Source organism: Rousettus aegyptiacus, unplaced genomic scaffold (assembly GCF_014176215.1).
Source record: "Rousettus aegyptiacus isolate mRouAeg1 unplaced genomic scaffold, mRouAeg1.p scaffold_m13_p_7, whole genome shotgun sequence".
NCBI classification, from domain to species: Eukaryota; Metazoa; Chordata; class Mammalia; order Chiroptera; family Pteropodidae; genus Rousettus; species Rousettus aegyptiacus.
In genome coordinates, this window is record NW_023416310.1 from 40020042 (window position 1) to 40033881 (window position 13840).

At 34.7% G+C, this 13840-nt stretch overlaps 1 pseudogene; it reads left to right on the top strand.

Annotated features, from left to right (window-relative positions):
• The first annotated feature begins 718 nt into the window (after positions 1-718).
• On the top strand, positions 719-7186 carry LOC107519887 (annotated as a pseudogene).
• The last annotated feature ends 6654 nt before the right edge of the window (positions 7187-13840 follow it).

A 13840-nucleotide genomic window follows, 5' to 3' on the forward strand; every position in this document is an offset into this window, starting at 1 on the left:
TTAAGTAGCTGCATTTGTTAATCTTTTCCTGTATGATTGGTACTTTTTGTGTATCTTGTTGAGGAAATCCTTTCTTACCTCATGATCATGAAAATATTTCCCTATATTATAAAAGATTTTTAAAAAAGTTTTGCCTTAAATATTTATCACCTGACTTTTTTGTAATGCGCAATATTTGGCAGTGGTTCCTCTTCCTTCTTGAAACTTTTATCTGCTCACGTGACTGCAAATGTCGTCTTTATGTTGCTAATTCCAAAAATCTGTAAATTTGGTATTGACTGTACTCCTTAGCTGAGATCTTTATTTCCAACAGACAGCCTAGCTCCTGTCTGTTCAGTGTCTTACAAATATCTGCAAATATCTCAATTTAAACTCTTTTTTAAAAATATCTTTATTGTTTTCTGTTTAGGTAAATCATCATATAAGCCAAATACATGGTGAAGTTTTTTACTCTCTTCCTTACCTTCTCCAACCAAATTGCCATCATGTCCAACTGATACTACTTCTGAAGTGCATGTCAAACCCATTCATTCCCTTCTCTCCAGTTCCACAATTACTGCTCAGAGTTGCACCTAGTCTGGTACAATAGCCTTCTAATTGCTTTTTCTGCCTTCCTTCTATCCCCCTTCTCTAGTCAGTCATTCACATTGCCACAAAGTTTTCTTCCTAAGACACAAATCACATCTCTTTCTTGCTTTTATGGCTTTTCATTGCCTGCATTATAACAAAAAGTTCAAATTCCTTCACATGGCTTCTACCATTACTCTATAGGAATCTCATGTTTTAGCCACACCAGGCTACTTTTTGTTTCCCAAAGAAGCTGTGAACTTTTATTATGCCTTTTTTCATGTTGTTCCCTCTGCTTGGAATAGTCTTCCTTCCACTTCTTCCCACTGGGAAAATCCTATTCCTTCCGCCATCAATCCTAGAAAGAACTAATCCTTCCTGCCTCTGGGCTTCCCATAGCACTTTGTTCATACCTTTATTGCAGTACTTACCATATTTATTACTTTATGTATCTGTCTTCTCTAGTAGGCTAGAGGTTTTTGAAGGCAGGGAATATGTTAATCTTTTTATTCTTAGAATCTAACAGCACCTGGTACGAAATAGTACTAAATAAATACTTGAATTAAAGAATCATGCTAACCTTCAAAAAGAAGGGTGTTCATGGACTTAAAAGTTGTGAGGCAGGAAAAATGTTGATGAAAGAATACAATAGGCTGTTTTATGTGAGTGGGTTCTAGTTGAAAAGATTAGAATGTGCTTCTCTGGCTCATTGCTAACTGCAGGGACAAAAATAATCTTGAACAAATAAAATTGACGGAATTCTGATTTTTAAGAGTGACTTAAGTTTCAAACAGGTTTTCAGATACAAAGTTAAAATTAGTTTTAAAGAAATTCATAATACTGCTGAAGAAATTGGTCTTTTTCAGAGAACACTTTAATGAGCAGTTTAACCTTTTACAAGTTTTATAATACCTTGAATATATCTCTGTTTTGACAATGCTTGGTAAATCAGGTACTTCTTAGGTTTAATCAGAACAGTGATGGTTAACAGTTCTTGAATGTGCTAATTCTGCAGACTCCTAAAAAAATAAAATCTCTGATGACTGGAGTACAGATATTTACTTAAGGTTCATATAATACACATAACATAACCGAATTGTGCCCAGTTTTTTACATTTCATTTGGAGGAAGCAGGGTTAGTTCAATAACATTATTATCTTTTTCTCCTTTCATGTTAACTGATTTATTGTATGCACAAGAGTATTCTAAATACAAAATATTCTTAGTTGAGGAATTTTAAGGGCAAATTGATTTTTCATTAAAATATTATACATTATATCTGGATTTCTGCTTATAATAAATCTTTAAAGAAGCTTGAAAAAGTTTGCAGATAAGTTATCTTCTGATAATGAATTTATAGATTTTGAAATAAATCGGCTCCTAGTCATAAAAGCAACTTTCAGATAAACATCACTAATCTAGTATATGTGTTTATTTTTACTCTTTTGAGAACATACTAAAATGAAAGTCAAGGAATAAAGAAGGGCATAAACTCCATAAAGACAAGGAGAACATGAGATAACATGTCAGCAGATTTTGGAAGCCAGGATTTCAGCAGACGATTGGTAACTAACTTGGTAAAGAAAGCTGAACCTTCCATCTGTGCAGTTACCTTCCACCCACCACATCTGGCTAGCAGTGATAACAGATCAACCAATGGCTATGCAGATACTGATGGTTTCCAGGCAAATGGCCAGCATTAACTCAGCAGGGAACCAGAGCTCTGTCTAGGATGATCTAATTCCAATACATGTGTCTACATTCTTTGTGCCTGGGAATAACTGACCATTCATAGGTAAATTATGCTATATAAGTATATATTATGAATGATTACAGGAATAGGATGATGGTATCTAAGTAAGAGCCTCAGTGACTCTGTTAATTCAACAAGGGTGTCATAATTTGAGATGTTATGAGATCATAATATCTGGAGCTATGCTGTTCAGTATGGTAGCCACTAGCCACATGCAGCTTTTGAGCTCCTGAAATATGGCTAGTCTGAATGGAGATATGATGTTAGTAAACAATTCACCCTGGGTTTCAATGACTTAGGATAAAAAATGTTAAATAACTCATTAATGATTTTGTATATTTATTGCTTATTGAAATATTTGGTATATATTGTGTTAAACCAAATATATTATTAAAAATATTTCACCTGTTTTTTACTTTTCTAATGTGAAGTCTAGACAGTTTTATATTATGTGGCTCTTATTTTTCTTTTATATTGCTCTGAATAGAGGTGTTGATCCTCAGGTGTGGCTGGTATGGTTTCCTGGTCTGTGTCTTACAGGAGCTGTTTAAAAATAAGGTACTCATCTGATTTACTTTACTTAGCATAATACCCTCTAGGTTCATCCATATTTTTGCAGATGCCAAGATTTCCTTCTTTTTTGTTGCTGAGGAATATTCTGTTACACACACATACCACGTTTTCTTTATCAATCCATTGATGGACACCTGGGTTGTTTCCATATCTTGGCTATTGTAAATAATGCTACAATGAACATAGGGGTGCATATGGCTTTTCAAATTAGTGTTTTGAATATCTAGAAGTATTGCTAGTTTAAATGGTAGTTCTATTTTTAGTTTTTTTGAGCAATCTCCATACTGTTTTCCATAAACTAAAAAAAGCAAAACAAATGAATAAACAAAAACAGACACATAGAAAGAGATTAAACTGATGATTGCCAGAGAGGAGGAGAGGTGGGAGGATGGGTGAAAAAGGCGAAGGGAAATATAATCAATAATAGTGTGATATCTTTGCATAGTGACTGATGATTGCTAAGTGTAGTGATCATATCATAAAGTATACAAGTGTTGGATCACTATCATATCCCAACTATACTTAAAAAAGGTACTCTAGTATGTCACTTATACCCCAATAGTAAAGAAACAAACAAATTTAATGAAAGATTCTCTTAAATGGGGACCTCCTTCATACTATGCAGCACCTCTTAGTAGCACCTAAAGTACTGCGCGCGCACGCGCTCTCTCTCTCTCTCTATATATATATATATCTTTGACAAACCACAAAAATAATGTCGTGTGTCTGTTTATTGAGTAAAAGGGCATAGTCTAAATCAGTAAACATCTTGTTAAATTTGTAATTTTTTTGTTATCCATCCATCATTATACCTCTTGAGCACTTCTCCCCTGAATCCATATAACTTTCTGTACCTGATTACTGAATGCTGTAAGAGAAAACCACACAGTGGAGCAAACTAAGAATACTGGATGGAGTCTTAATTACCAACCTGGCCTTGAGTTCTGTTTTCTAGCAATATTTCTGGTTTCCTAATTATCTCTTTAACCTAGTCTTGACAGTGGCCATTTAAAGCCTCTTTCACTCTTCTCAAACCTCAGATAACTTCTTATTTCACTGATAAAATGCTGTAGAAGGTGTCAGGGAAGAATGCCCTTGACTTGCAATGACATATACTAATGATATATACTGTCTATGTAAATACTATAATATACATATAAAATATGTGTGCGTGTATATAAATACATATTTTTTCATAACCTGTGCATACAGCCATTCTTTTACTCCTGTCCAGTGCTAGGCATATTTTCTGTCTGAGGATAAATCTTTTTCTGTGTTCTGCATCTTATCCTCTTCTGCTTCCCCAGTGGCCTCTGTTTTGGGATCTTCTTTCTCCACCTTGTTGGTGTCATGCCAGCAGTACTTAACCATGCTCTAACCTCTGCCATCTTAATCCTTTTTTGACTTCTTGTCCTCCTGCACCTACCACTAGGTTGTCCTCCGTTTAATAGTTGAGCTTCTTGAAAGATTGTCTATTCATTGTTTCTATATTCTCACCTTCTATTCGCTTTTTAATTCATTGCAATGAAGCTTCCACCCATGAGGCTGCTTTTGCCAGTCACTAGTAACTTACATGTTTGTGATCCAAGGGGATAATTTTCAGCCCTAATTATAGTTAATTTCTCTGTGGCATTTGAAATACTTGTAGTCATTTTCTCTGAAATACTTTTTTCCCTTTTTTTTTTTTGAGATACTCTTACGGTTTTTATTCTAATATATCTTCTTAGTCTCCTTTGTAACTCCCTCTTTTCTGCTGTATTAAATATTAATGTCCCTCAAAACCTCAAACTTGGGCTGTCTTCAGATTTAATATACCCTTCCTTAAACATCTATTCTAAGTCTGTATCATCAGTCTTATTTATAGACCCAGTTTCTGTCTGCTGGACATACCACAGTACCGCTAATACCAAATCTATTCCTCTTTATTCTTTATCTCAGTGAATAACAACTCAACCTACAAGCAAAAGAAGGAAACCGGAGTCATTTACATTTTAACTACTTTAGTGGTTAAACTCTCATTGTCAGTCACCAAGTTCAGTTTATTTCATCATTTAATAGCCCTTAATTCTCTTTACCTGTCTACATCCCCGGTACAAACACACAATGCCATTATCTTTTACAAAGTCTATTCCAGTAAACTTCTAACTGATTGCTCTTTCTCCAGTCTTGCATCTGTGAATAAAACATGTGGAAGCTAATTTCCAAAGATGGCCCCCAGTGAAACACATTGGCTAGGATTTGTGCCCTTGTTTAGTCCCCTCACATAATCTGAGCTGACTTTGGTACTCACTTTACATAATGAAGCATGGTAAAAGTGACATTGTGCAGTTGCAAACCTTAAAAATGCTTAATAGGCCCACCCTCATTGGCTGCTGCCTCTGCGTAACAAAATCAAATCCAGAGTCCTGCCAGTGGGAGCCTAGCCTGCAGGTCAGGCCACTTTCAGCAATAGCAGTGGCCTAGGCCCCTGTGGCCACTTCCCATTACTCCCTGCTTGATGTGCTTGGGGTCATCCCCAGATGAGGAATGGCCTCCCCACCTAAGAGGAGCTGCTGGTCTCCTGCTACCAGCTCTGAGGCAACCTGCATCAAGGAGATTTCCACCAAAGGGAAAGAACATCACTGTGGGGAAGTCAACATTAGTGAAAATTGTTAAAGAAATCTGCAAGGATTGGTAAGTGGTTCCTGAACCTGTCGCCAGATGGTGCAGTGTTCACAAAATTCAAGATGAATTTTAGAACTGATAACATCTCAGAAAAGTGGTGGGAATGTTCTTTAGAGGATGTACAAGAAACCTGAATGACGGTCTTTTCCTTTCCAGTCATATGCCTTCCTCAGTCAAACAGGAGCTGAGTTTGCCTCTTGATGACAAGCTCAAAGATGTGGAGAAACCTGTTTTATTTTTTGAACGACCTGTGTGTAGTGACAGGTATATTTTTGCATCTGATTTGCATGAATCTGACCACATGAATGAAACAGAGTGGACAATTTATCAAGACTGGCATGACTGGATGAAAACCAGTTTGGCCAAAGCCTTGAACTGGATGGAACCATTTATCTTTGAGGCACTCCAGAGAACTGCTTGAGTAGGACATATTTACTGGGAAAAAATGAGGCACAAGGCATTTCTCTTGAATATTTAGAGAAGCTTCACTATATGCAAGAAAGCTGGCTCCTGCATAGAACATAGAAAACCAACTTTGAGTATCAACAAGGAGTGCCTATCTTAACACTGGATGTTAATGAAGACTTTAAAGACAAACACGACAGTCTGGATGAGAGTCAAAGAATTTTTCAGTACTTTGTGATCTTGCTGAAGGCTACAAGCAGTGAAATGATTCCAGATACTTTAGCTTTGTGTATCTTTATAGCTCCATATTCAAATGAATCTCTTTAGAAAACTCACATTTTTAACCATTTTTGTTCTGAGAAAAAAATTTTTTTTGGTGAATCCTAAAAAAAAGTGCTTAATAACTTCAACTTTTGTACCCAGAGTACCTCAAAATAAGTCCAGCTACCCTGCTAGAGGACTATATGGAGAGAGAAAGGACACTCCAGCATCCCAGGTGAATCCAGACTTCTACATGTCCGTATCAAGATACCTGATCCGGAAAACTTCTAGATGATTTTAGCTCCAGGTGATATCACATGAAACTACAGAAGTACCTAACTGAGCTCAATCCACAGAATAACAAGAGAGAACAAAATGGTGGTTTCAAACCACTAAACATTGTGGTGGTTTATATCACAATAGATAAAACCAAAACAAAATCTCTCTTCTGCTTATTACTCCAATCTCATATCTGGCAATTCATCTTCGACACTTTAAGCTCCACATTTACTGAGCTGCTTGAAGTTTTCTGAATGAACTATTTTTTTTTTTTCTGGAATTTTGCTCCTGCTGTTAGAAACATTTTGAGTTTATACCCTCCTACCAAATCCCTACTGAACTTTCAAGTCTTAAACATCCTGGGTGACTGTTAATTGCTTTGCTTATGTCCTCTCATAGTAGCAAATACTCTTACTGGAAAAATAATGGTTAACGGTATAGAATTGAGCAGTGTATTTTGCATGTTATTCTTCATAAGCATCAGTTTATCAGTAAAAGGATAATAGCAATTATGTAGTTTGTTGGTAACAGGTAAGAGTACTTATAAAATGTTAGCTATTGATGTTACTAACAGAGTATTGTAAGTGCCTGACACATAACATGTGCTATATAAAATGTGAGGGAATGAGGGAAACAAAAGAAAAAATAAAGAAATGGGACTACATCAAACTAAAAAGTTTTTGCACAGCAAAGGAAACCAACAAAAAAAGACAACTGACTTTGAGAGAAAGTATTTGCTAATGATACATCTGATAAGGGATTAATATCTAAAATTTATAAAGAAATTATACAACTCAACAGCTAAAAAACAATCAAATTAAAAAATGGGCAGAAGACCTGAACAGATACTTCTCCAAAGAGGAAATACAAATGGCTAACAGACATATGAAAAGATGCTCAGGGTTGCTAATCATCAGAGAAATGCAAATTAAAACCACAATAAGATATCACCTCACACCTATCAGAATGGTCATCATCAATAAATAAAAAAAACAGCAAGTGTTGGCAAGGATGTGGAGAAAAGGGAACCGTCATACATTGTTGGTGGGATTGCAAATTGGTACAACCGCTATGGAAGACAGTATAGAGGTTTCTCAAAAAAATAAAAATGAACATACCTTTTGTCTCAGCAATTACACTTCTGGGTATTTATCCAAAGAAAACTAAAACAATAATTCGTAAAGATATATGTACTCCAATATTCATGGCAGCACAATTTACAGTAGCCAAGATATGGAAGCAACCTAAATGCCCATCAACAGATGATTGGATAAAGAAATTATGGTTCACAAATACAGTGGAATATTACTCAGCAATTAAAAAAATGAAATCCTACCTTTTGCAACAATATAATAACCTAGAGGTTATTATGCTGAGTGAAATAAGTCAGAATAAGATAAATACCATATTTCACTTATATGTGGAATCTAAGGAAGAAAAAGAACAAACTAATCAAAAACAGACTCACAAATATAGTGGACAATTTGGCGATGGACAGAGGGGAGAGGAGTTTGGGGTCTGGGAGAATAAGGTGATGGATTAAAGAAGTACAGATTAGTAGTTGATAGTTGGGCACAAGAATGGGGAGCATGACACAGGGAATGCAGTTAGCAATATGATGGCTAAGTGGAGGGCCAGAGGAGGAGGGAGCAATCGAGAGGATAGTTTTATGAACAATATAGATGTCTAACCAATGTATTGTATACTTGAAACTAATTTAAATTTATTTTTAAAAATGTGAGCGAATGAATGGATAAATGAATTTAGATCACTTGAATTTTATATTGACCCAATTAAAATTTAATTTCAAGCATTTTTCCTTATTGTAGTGAAATATATATAACATAAATTTGCCAATTTAACTTTTTAAGAGTAGAATTCAATGGCAATAGTTACATTCATGATGCATAACCATCACCACCATCCGTTTATAAAATGTTTTCATTAGACAGAAACTCTGTCCCATTAAACAATAACTTCTCATTTCCTCCTCACAGAGTCTGGTAACCTTTAATCTACTTTCTGTCTCTATAAATTTGCCTATTTTTGGTATCTCATGTAAGTGGAAACATACAATATTTGTCTTTTTGTGTCTGACTTTTTTCACTTAGCATCATATCTTCAAGGTTCATCTATATTGTAGCACATGCCATGTTTTTCTTTTTAAGAATGAATATTCCATTGTATGTATATACCACTTTTTGTCTATCCATTTATCTGTTGATGGACACTTGGGTTGTTTCCATTTTTTGACTATTGTGAATAATGTGACTATGAATATGTACAGATATCTGACACCTGCCTTCAATTCTGTCAGTTATATACACTGAAGTAAAGTTACCGGATCATATAGTAATACTATTTTTAATTTGTTGAGGACCCACCATACTGTTTTCCATAGTAGCTATACTATTTACATTTCTATTAGCAATGCCACAGGTGTTTTAGTTTCTCCACATTCTTGCCGACACATTTTGATTTTTTGTTTGTTTTTATAATAGCCATCCTAATGTGTGTAGAGTGGTGTATGATTTGTGGTTTTGATTCGTAGTTCCGTAATGATTAGTGATGTTGATCATATTTTCATGTGCTTATTGGCCATTTGTAAATCTTTGGGGAAATGTATATTCAAGTCTTTTGCCCATTTTAAAATCAGGTTGTTTGATTCTTTGTTGTAGAGTTATAGGAGTTCTTTATATATTCTGGTTATTAATGCCTTGTCAGATATGATATATGGTTTGCAAATATTTACTCCTTTTCCATGGGTTATCTTTTCACTCTGTTGATAATGTCCTTTAGTACACAAAGTTTTAAATTTTGATGTAGTCTAGTTTATCTATTTTTATTTTTGTTGCCTGTCTTTTTGGTGTCGTATCTGAGACATCTTTGTGGAGCCAGTGTCATGAAACTTTCTCCCTATTTTTTTCCCTAAGAGTTTTGTAGTTTTAGGTCTTCCATGTAGGTCTCTGGTCCATTTTGAATTAACTTTTGTTTATGGGGCAAGGTAAGTGTCCAGTTTTATCTTTTGCATGTGGATACTCAGTTCAGTAGGTTGAAAAGATTGTCCTTCCCCCATTTTATGGTCTCGGTACCTTGTTGAAAAACATTTGACTGTATAAGTGAGAATTTATTTCTGGGATCTCTATTCTATTCCATTGGTCTGTATGTCTTTATGCCAGTACTACACCTTTTTTTGACACCTATAGCTTTTAGTAAGTTTTGAAATTATATATGTGAGTCCTCTAACTTTGTTCCTTTTCAAGATTATTTTGGTGATTCTCTGTCCCTTGAAATTTCATATAAACACTAGGATGGATTTTTTCATTTCTATCAAAAATGCTGTTGGGATTTTGCATTGAATCTGTTTATTACTTTGGGTATTATCATCTTAGCAATGTTAAGTATTCTAAATTATAAGCATAGGCTATCTTTTATTTGTCTTCATTTTTTTCAGCAATGTTTTATAGTTTTTAGTGTATAAGTCTGGTACCTCCTTGGTTAAGTTTGTTTTTTAGTATTTTATTTAAATTTTTTTTTAAATTATGGTAAAATACATATAACAAAATTAACCATCTTGACCATTTTTAAGTGTACAGTAGTATTAAGAGCATTAACATTATTACACAACCAATCTCCACAACTCTTTTCTTCTGGAAAAATTGAAACTTTATACATATTAAACAAGAACTTACCATTTTCTCATTTCCCTGGCTGTGGCAACCACCCTTCTACTTTCTGTGTCTATGAATTTGACTTCTCTAGGTATCTCATATAGGTAGAATCATACCATGGTTTTTGTTGTTGTCGTTGTTGTTGTTTTGTGACTGGCTTATTCACTTAGCATAATATCCTCAAGATTCATGTGTGTCACAATTTTCTTCCTCTTAAAAGCTGAATAATATGTCATTGTATGTATGTAGCATATACATATTACAATGACATAGTAGTATAATGAACATGTGGGTTTCTTCCACCTTTTAGCTATTATGGATAATGCTGCTTCTAACATGAGTATACAAATTTATTAGTTTACTATGGCTGCTACAAAAAATACCATAGACTGGGTGCTTAAACAGCAATGATTTGTTTTCTCATAGTTCTAGAGGCTAGAAGTCCAAGAGCAAGGTATCATCTGGGTTGATTTTTTCCTGAGCGCGCTCTCCTTGGTTTGCAGTTGGCTGCATTCTCTGTGCCCTCACATGGTCTTTTCTCTGTGCATTCACATTCCTGGTGTCTCTTCCTCTTCTTAAAAGGACACCTGTCATACTGGATTAGGGCCCACCATATCACCTCATTTAACCTTAATTACCTCTTTAAATGCTTTAACTCCAAATAATAGTCACGTCCTGAGATGGACTGGGAGTTTGGACTTCAACATATAACTTTTAGGGGGACACAAATCAGTTCATAACAATAAATGTTTAATATCCTGTTTTAGTTCTTTCAGGTACATTGCACAGAAGTAGAATTACTGGATCATATGGTAATTCTACTTTTAATTTTTTGAGGAACCATCATACTGTTTTTCATAGTGGCTGCACTGTTTTTACATTCCCACTATTTATAAAGGTTCCAATTTCTCTACAATTTGTTACTTGCTCGCTCGCTCGCTCTGTGTGTATGTGTGTGTGTGTGTGCACATTTATGGTAGCCATCCTAATGGGTATTAGTGTAGTTTATTCTTTTCAATACTCCTGTGAATAAAATTGTTTTCTTAATTTCTTTTTGAGATTGTTCATTGCTAGTATATAGGAATACAATTGATTTTGCCTCTTGACTTTGTATCTTCCATCTTTGCATAATTTACTTCTTTAGGATTTTCTGTGTAAAAAATCATGTCATCTGTGAATACAGATAGTTTTGTTTCTTCCTGTCCAATACGGATGCCTTTTATTTTTCTTACCTAATTGCTCTGGCCGGAGCTTTTAGTACTATGTTGAATAGAAGTGGCAAAAGTGGGCATCCTTATTCTTGATTTTAGAGGAAACCAAGTCTATTTTTTTCTCTAAAGTAAAATCTTCCACGTATGGAGAGTGGTCTTACATATTTGGGATACGTTTGTCATTAGCTTGGTTTGAAGAAACACAAGAGTTTAAGAACAAGAGAGGAAAAGTATGTGAAAGAGTTGAGACGAAGCTAATAGGTAGATATGGGAGAACGTCACTAGGCCAAGTTATAGAAACAGAGGTAGGATCAGGGACATTCAAGAATCACCCCACCACCAGGAGGCAGTCCTTAGCTGTCTCAGGGCTAGATCTTGGCCAAATAAGCAGAACTCTACAAGTTACTAGAAAATATGGATGTTTATAGACTATGGCAGGTATTTTTATAAATTAAGAATTAACAAAGTGAAAAGAAGTATAGTTCATAATCGTTACCTTTGCACTTGGCTTTATTGACATAGGAGTCAATGTAATTTGTATCTACACTTTATGAGCACAAGAGGGTACTGCGATTGATCCTGAAAAGCAGGTGTGAACTGACTAAGCAAATTGAGACATAGGCTATCCTATTCTAGAGCTCTTCACATTCTTGGATTACAACTGTAGTTAGCATTTAATCTTGAATGTTAGTCATGATAGTATATTGATTAATTTCTGTAAAGAATTGACTATTAAAACAATCTGGAGGTAGGTTCCTAAGGTTGAGAAAGTTAATGTAAAGTTTTAGATTACAAATGATCATAGATCATAAAGAATAATTTGTGAAGAATGTAGAGATCTCTGCTGATGTTATCTCTGTTATTGCATGTAAATAAACCTATGCTCTAAGCCGGACTGCCCTTTAGGCCTTTTTGTCTCTCATTGAGTGAAAGTAATCCTTATGGTGATGTAGCTTTTGTGATGATTGATGATTTTATAGCTCATTTCTGTTTACTATTATTTTTTGAGAGTTTATAATAGCATCTCTGAGTCAATTGACTCACCTATACATGAAGTATACATTCTTCATGGAAGGAGGTATAGTTTACTCATATATAGGGCTATAATCTTTGATATCAACCTACAAGTTTAGGGGTTTATGTCATAACATTAGTAAACTCATGACTCTTTGGTCTAGAACCTTTTGTAAATTTTAAAATACTTAGTTTATATTTTTAGTTTCTATCATCTACTTGGTAGAAGTAAAGCTTTCCATACTTTTTTTATTTGTATGTAAAGTAATATATTTTTTGGCTGCTTTGCTGGTTCTTCCTCTGGTCCTCTAACCTGCAGATGTTGCCCAAGGCCATGTCTTCCACTTCTAACTTTCTTTATATTCATTATTTCTGTGAGCTCTTTCATTCTGGTGATGAGAGGTTTAGCTGTTACCTTTATGTTGGCTTTTGAAACTGATCATTTCAATTTTTTTCAAACTGATCACCTCAGTTTCATCAAATCTATAACTTAACCCACCTTTGTATATCATACTCCCCTTTCCCCACTTCCTGAAGTCATTTATATCTGTCTTTCTCTCCATAGCTCTGTCCTATATATTACTATCAGTCTTATTCTTTACTACTCGTTTCTAGAAGGCTATAGGAGCTTCATTTTGTCTGTAACTTCAAATTCAGGCTCCTGTGTCTTGATAACTTTTCATCATCTAGTTCCACCACTCTCAGTGGTACTCTCAGGATCTAACTTTATTGCTTTCTCTCCCTTGACAGTTAGGTTGGCCTCCTCTTTCATGGTAAACACACTTTGCTAATGCTATCCAGTTAATTCTGGGATGCATAGCAGAAGGTCTGCCTTGTCCTGAGCCTTTCCTGACCACCCCAGCCTAAGACCATTGTCTAATTATGAACATTTCTTTCACAAATGTTTAGAAGGTTACTGACATAAGTTCTTTAATTGTTTTGACTGGTTCTTTGTTTTCTTTACTAGCCGGTAAATTCCATGAAGGCAGACAGATCCTGTGTTATACGTCTTTGTGCTTCAATGAAATCAAGTGCTAGGCACATAGTAAGGCCTGTTGATTAATTAGTATGTCTTAAACGTACCATATTTTCCAACATTTACCTTAACCACACCGTGTTTGTGGTTTAGTTTAATTATGTTTTTGGTCAATTATAGGTTATTTTAATTCAAATCCTCATCTTTAAGGAACCAAAACTTATGGATTAGTGGTTCTCAATCTCAGACTAAACACACTTCTTTTAAAAATAAATGCCTTGTAACATCAACTTTATAATCCTGAAATAAAATTTATAGATAGTATAACCTGTTTATAAATCTAATTTAAAAGATAATATAATGTTTGAAATCATAATAAGCAATAAAGGAAACTGATTTATAATAAAATACTATATATTTATATGTAACATATATTCAGTATACATGCTCAGGCATGACTACACTG